The sequence below is a fragment of the Ambystoma mexicanum genome, chromosome 1q (genome assembly GCF_040938575.1).
Source record: "Ambystoma mexicanum isolate Mex_15411 chromosome 1q, UKY_AmexF1_1, whole genome shotgun sequence".
Classification (NCBI taxonomy): Eukaryota; Metazoa; Chordata; class Amphibia; order Caudata; family Ambystomatidae; genus Ambystoma; species Ambystoma mexicanum.
In genome coordinates this window covers 262,647,884-262,655,153 of record NC_090922.1, presented here as the reverse complement: position 1 = coordinate 262,655,153, position 7,270 = coordinate 262,647,884, and positions in this window count along the sequence as shown.

Below are 7,270 nucleotides of genomic sequence, written 5' to 3'. Positions count from 1 at the left end.
GGTGACAATAGACAAAGATGAAAATAAATAGATCTATTGATAGCATAGCAATGGAAACTCAAGTCAATAGCAATGAGACCAATGAACATAGCACTATTGTGTACTCTACTCGCAAATAGATAGAAATTTAAAAATCTGCGAAATATGACTAGGATACATGGCCTTACCTTGACCAACAAACAGTTGGATTCAGCAAGCAGAGCAGTATGTTGCAGGAGAATAGGTGGGTGGTCACAGGTAGCACACTGATGGGTTTGCTCTAAGCGGTCACAGAAGTTCACGGCTAGCACGACGACGAACAGATCAGTGTAGATCTCAGTGGTTGCCAGGTAGCACGTTCAGGAGTTGACTAGCAAAGCACAAAGATGTTCTCATGAGACATATCGAGTGGTTTATAAAGTATTAGAAACGGGGGTGTGTTTGTGAATGAATGACGTATGTATCTCGTGGTATTAGGGGGGGCGGCCTGCTTGAAGGGGAGGCCTGCATAGAGACACGGTGTCTGAGGAGGCCATGTGACCGATGGCCCCTTGGCGTGGGATACCTTTTCAAGACTACATGTAGTTTAGCACCTTTGCCTTTCGCGCCCCTGGCAGCGTGCATCCACTGGCGTGCACCTCCTTTGATAGAGGGTGGGTGGGATGGAGGGGCCTGGGGCGTGAAGATAAGGCACAAGAAGACTGCCGAATGGTGACACACTTATGTGGATTGCAGGGGGGCGGCCTGCATCAAGGGGAGGCCTGCATGGAGACACGGTGTCTGAGGAGGCCATGTGACCGATGGCCCCTTGGCGTGGGATACCTTTTCAAGTGTACATGTAGTTTAGCACCTTTGCCTTTCACGCCCCTGACAGCGCGCACCTCCTTTGATAGAGGGTGGGTGGGATCGAGGGGCCTAAGGCGTGTAGATAAGGCACAGGAAGACTGCCGAATGGTGACACACTTATGTGGATTGCAGGGGGGCGGCCTGCATCAAGGGGAGGCCTGCATGGAGACACAGTGTCTGAGGAGGCCATGTGACCGATGGCCCCTTGGCGTGGGATACCTTTTCAAGTGTACATGTAGTTTAGCACCTTTGCCTTTCGCGCCCCTGACAGCGCGCATCCACTGGCGCGCACCTCCTTTGATAGAGGGTGGGTGGGATCGAGGGGCCTGGGGCGTGCAGATAAGGCACAGGAAGACTGCCGAATGGTGACACACTTATGTGGATTGCAGGGGGCGGCCTGCATCAAGGGGAGGCCTGCATGGAGACACGGTGTCTGAGGAGGCCATATGACCGATGGCTCCTTGGCTTGGGATACCTTTTCAAGTGTACATGTAGTTTAGCACCTTTGCCTTTTGCGCCCCTGACAGCGCGCATCCACTGGCGCGCACCTCCTTTGATAGAGGGTGGGTGAGATGGAGGGGCCTGGGGCGTGTAGATAAGGCACAGGAAGACTGGTGAATGGAGACCCTTTGCCCTCTACTGCAGTATATCGTTGCCTATCAATAACAAATGCCACATACCGGAGATTCTTGTGAGCACAGACCCACACTTCAACCTGTGTATTATAGTGGTCAAGACCCTTGACCTAAGGCCTGTATAATCCAATGTTAATTGATATTATAGATATATGTGTGGCTTTTATAGAGACATAACCTACTGACAGACTTTGAAGAAGTGTTATTTAGTGCATGTATTATCGAGAATATTTTATTTTAGCTTAGATAGATAGTGACCACCATGCTTCACAGCGACCATAACCTTCACCAATTCGGCGCACAGATGTCTGACGTCCATCCTTGAATGGAGACACACGTGATTCATTTAAAAAATCGAAACAACCATTGTTAAAATATATGTGGTGTTTTATTTTGTAACTTATTTTCATGACACAAAAATACAAGACTTTAAAGATTATACAGGTCAGGTTGCAGCACAGCGAGAGAAAATCCCCTGTACTGACCGCTGTCACTCGGGAACGTTTCTCTTATGGCACGAACGGCACAGGCAGGTATCACTCTTCGAACGCGGTGTCCAAGCCTCCCGTGGAGCCACCATGTAAAGGAACGATAGGCCACCAGCCTGTACCACCTGTGAAAAGGAATGAAACAAACTGTTTTTAAATGACCAAGATAAGTTCCCCCCCCAGTGCCAAGCCCTTTTTGGTGATTTCGGTATTGCAACACTCAATACTTTCTACAAGCGGCGAAGGTAGCTGACCAAAGCAAAGAAACAGGTCGCAGAATACTCAAAGTAACACAGAGAGAGGAATGGAATCGAAAATCTGCTGCTGTGTGTTGTGAAATGGTCTGTTTATACTTATTGAGGAAAGAGGCGTCCTGCCATTTCCATGGCGACACGTCATTAGCTGAGGCGCAGCGATTGTTGACACAAGACGTGCTTTGGCATTGGGAAATGGGCGGTACGCGTCTGCTGATGACAGGCTCAGGGGCGGGGGATTTGATGTAGTGCCGCAAAAGTAGGTCAGCCAGGGCGATGGGGGAAATGATAGGATTATCACAAAATGGCAGCGCCCAGGTGCCTGTTTTCGCGTGCGTTTAATGGACGAAAACTCGGGTAAGGTCCATAGGAAATTCTTCTAAAATCGAGCCACTTAGGCTTAAAAAAACATGGCCGACCCGTAGGGACAATACATTTTTTTACCGGATCATGCCTTTAAGTAAAGCCAACAGTAATTGCTGTGAAGCATCCAGTGGTGGGTTTCACATTAAATTGACAGTTTTCCAACAGGTGTTCATATTTTATTTCCTGCAAATAAGCACAAATAAATGTTGATTATTTAAATTCTCAATCTTCATAGGCCAGTTGAAGGGGAAGCATGCACATTGCTCTACTGTACTGGTTTAGATATTCTTTATCCCCCCATTTGCGAACCATTTTATAAATTATATGTCTAACGCACATCGGACACCCCCGTCTAAATTGCTTCATTTTCAAGAAGGGCTTAGCCGCCACATGTATATCCCACAACGTTTTAGACACAAATTGTTCTGCCCCTTTCCCAATCCTTAGCTATGTTAACGGCTGTATTAGATGCATCATTTTTACTAGACGTTTAGGGCTCGACATGTAACATATTTTACGTAATGATTTATCTGTACAGGATATTTCCAAGCATTCATGAGCCTCCTGCTGCATATCATCAATTTTATGCCTGGCTGTGAAGCCCTGAATGGCAAGGATATCAACCCAGGTCCCAACTGCTGTGTCCGCATTGTCTTTAACATTATTGGTGTTCATTAGCGAAATACATTCCTAATGCAGGCTATTATCGCAACTCCCTGGGTTTTCAATTTGATTTGAAGAGCAAACACAATAAATATAGACAGTCTCTTCTACAGCCTGACTCTCCTCATTGCCGTCTTTTTTTAACATTTAGAGGGTGTAGAGAAAAACAGAAATGCATGGTTTTAACTCCAGCTATTTCCCACATCCTTACAAAATACAAACGTTCACTTGAAAAATATACCCACAAGTTGACACACCATCCGATATTCAGGCACAATGACCGCTCATTTTTCCCAAAGGACCAGGGGGCATGGGGCACTCTTCGTCACCATAACTGCATCATTCTGCATGACCATGGATTTGTATGCATTGTCTTCAGGTTCCATTTTGCATGAACATGATCACATGGTCGGTACCCCCTTGGGCTTCTCAAGAACCACGTTGTCACCCCAGGTAGCCATTTCCAAATTAGCCTTGGCTATGGGTGTTTCCAATGTCGTTTTTTGAATAAAATCTCAAACAGACTGACCCAAAGTGTAGCCATGTTCTAACTGAGCTCCCCAGCTTCACTGTCCACTATAACATCCTGAGAGTGCTTGATAGCATCAAGACTGTTGCATCCATATAACTATCATTGGAATCCCTGGTGCTGCCGGGGGCTATTTTCCCCACGTCATAACTGTAGCTGTTCATAATGGCAGTTTCCTTGACACCACTCCCAATTGGCCCGATAAGTCTGAAGAGCGCATGTGTTTTCAAGGCCTATATATCCATGTTGCAGCACCCTCCGCTAAAAGCATCATAGCGTTAGAACTGCCCATAGACCTATACCGATGTATATCCATTCTATTAAAGTTCTTATCAAATTTATATAAAATTAAAATAACATTGAAATAAAATTGATCTAAAATGTATATACATTATTTTGGTGTGTAATCGCATTCATAGGGCTTCAATGCATCATCTATTTATACGCCATTTCTGGGTTCACATTAATTTTAAATAAAATGTACATAAAACATTTTGGAGGTCAATTACATTTTTGGGATGCAATCAAATTTATAGAGGTTGAGGGGTGTGGAAAGGGCCGGGCCCACCTGTCAACTGAAACACTTGATGAAAGGTATCCCACCTTACTAATCAGTTCCAACTATTTAACCTCCTAGCACCATATTCGGTGGCAGCCGTTGAATTTTACAGCACCTTCTGTGAAAAAGTGGCCACAAATCCACACAGTTTGTAACTGATTTTGTATGGTAGCAAATTAAAAAAACAATTTTCCAATGCATTTTCATTATTTGCCTACAACATATACTAGTATATAAAATATTTTCATGCTCGCTGTGCCCATACATGTCCAAGCATGCTGAACCAATATATGCTAGTATTACCATATAAGGACTGCCAGCCAGTAAAAAAATGTCATGCCACGGAAAGAAATTATATTCATATGGCTAGACTGGCCTACATCAGGCCTGCATTTTCACTTTAATAGGGTGCCACTGCCATGCCAGCTCGGCTCAGGCTTTCAAAGGCTGCCCAATGCTGGTGTGGCAGTGAACCCCTATTAAAATGAAAAGCTTCCCTCTACAGCACTGGAACAGGAGCTTTTCACTTTAATGAGGCGCTGCCGTCAAGTCCGCTCGGGCAAGCCTTTCAAAGACTGCCCCATTCTGGCGTGGCAGCGGCACCCTATGAATAACTTCCCGCTCCTGTGCTGGAGCGCCTGGTGCCAGCACAAGAGCCAGAAGCTTCTCACTTAAATAGGGCGCCTCCACCACGCCAGCTCGGTGGAGGCCTTGAAAGGCTCCCTCGAGCTGTTGTGGCAGTGGCATCCTTTGTAACAGAAAACCTGCACCCAAATTAAGTGAAAAACCCCTCCCACATGGGGTTTGGGGAGCTTTTCACCTATGTAGGGTGCAACTGTAGCACCAGCATGGCAGATCCTTTTATTTTTATATTACATAGGGTGCCATGTCCTCTGTTGCGCCAGCAAAAGGAGCTTTCTAAAGGCGCCCCCAATTCTGGTGTTGAGAGCACAGTTATTTCATTACAGCAACTGTGAGACACTGAGACTTTCCTGTGGGGGGGGGGGGGTTTCTTTGTGCAACTGTGTGTTGTGCAAAATGAATATTGAATGGGTTCCGGAGGGTTAGAGGTAACCTTTTCCTTCGATACCCAATGTTCCTCAATCACCCGGGGGTGGGGAGGCTCAGTTGCTATACTGAAATACAGACATGTTTTCATTTATTTACACATCACTAATAATACAAACAAGCTAGACAGATATATATTATTCTGTATATCAACCCTCTCTAACCCACCACACAACCAACGCTCAAAGCATAAAACCACAATCTAACCACACCGCACCAAACACTCTATCCGCATACATATAAAAATAGAGTACTTGCAGACTATAAGAAAATAGAGGAGTGATACAGCTAACTGGTTATCACTTGGCACTGACATACCTAATGTCAAGTACAACTACTCTATACTTCCTACACTTATACATCAGTCAGAGGGATGGCATTTTGTGCACCAATTTATTCTACAAACTAACGGGCCGCAACACGCTCCTCACATACGACAGTCAACACCCTAGGGCTCTTAGGGACAATTTGCCTTATAGCCAGTTCCTAAGGGTCCGCAGGAACTGCACCTTTCTACAGGACTTCAAATTGAAAGCACAGGAATTGACAGAGACACACAAACAACGGGGAAATCCACGGAAAGTCATTAAACATGCAGCCAACAGGGCTCGCTACACACAAAGAGAATTTTTGTTGACACCCAAAGACCAGCTGGATACTAAGGCCCGAGTGTTATGTATGACAACATTTTAACCCATGACTAATGCTATACATAGGATTATCAAAAAGCACTGGCAGATTATCTTACAGGGTGATACAGGGTGCACTACAAAAATGCCTCTGTTTGCCTTGAAAACAGGTTATAATATCCCAGACAAGCTGATCCATTCCATTTTAATGCCCAGACCAACTGGATGGCAATACACTATTAACATGGCAATACAAACAGTACCGGTTCCCGTTACGGGACACCATCACTGTGGCAAATGTGAAGTATGTAAGTTCACCACAAAAACATCGTTGTTCACACACAGACATTTCTCGTGGGAATTGAGGAGCTTTACCACTTGTAACTCAATGAATGGAGTCGACATTATAACATGTCCCGGTGACCTGATGTATGTTGCGTTGACAACCTGGAAGATCTCGACAAGAATCGGGGAACATCAGAGTCGGATATGAACTAATATCATCTCAGGACCAATAGTACAACACTTTGGAGAATTCAACCATAGACCAGATAACATTAAGTGGGTAGTGGTGGACATCGTAAAAAGTGACCAATTTGGGGTCCTGACAGGCAGTAAGCTATATTTCCTGGAACAAATCTGGATCCAGAGACTGGGAACCCACCGGGTTGGACTAAAGGAAGAACTACATTTGGCATGCCCGATAGACTAGACTATGCCCCTTTGATCTGCCTGTCTGATGGGTATTTTATTGGAATACAAACCCTCCCCTGAGATGGGGGATGATGTATTTGGACAGGTAGGTGACCCACAACGGGACACTATATTGGGTGCACCTGCTTTAGTGTTGTATTTTGGCAGTGTAGATATAGGGAGGTTCACCTTTGTTGTCCCGCCCCGATACTGCCAGGTCACCCAAGGTTGTGCTGACAGATGTCCCTTTCCTGAATTACTGGAACATACACGCGGATATCTTGATTAAAGACCTTCAGGGCTCGATGGGCTTTCCATGGTAGTGTGGCACCATGTGTCTGGTCATTTACTGTAACAAGTGAAACTGTCGCCGATAATGGAACTATGATCCATGTGCATATGACTTTGATTCCCTGTGAAGGCTGATTCAATACACTAGGTTAAGATAGCCGCCCTGGGCTAGATGAGTGTTTGGGTAGGATGTCCTACCTCTATCTCTGGGAATTGGCTCACTCCTTTACAGACATGCTAGATATACCGCAGTGCCTGTAAGCAGGAAAT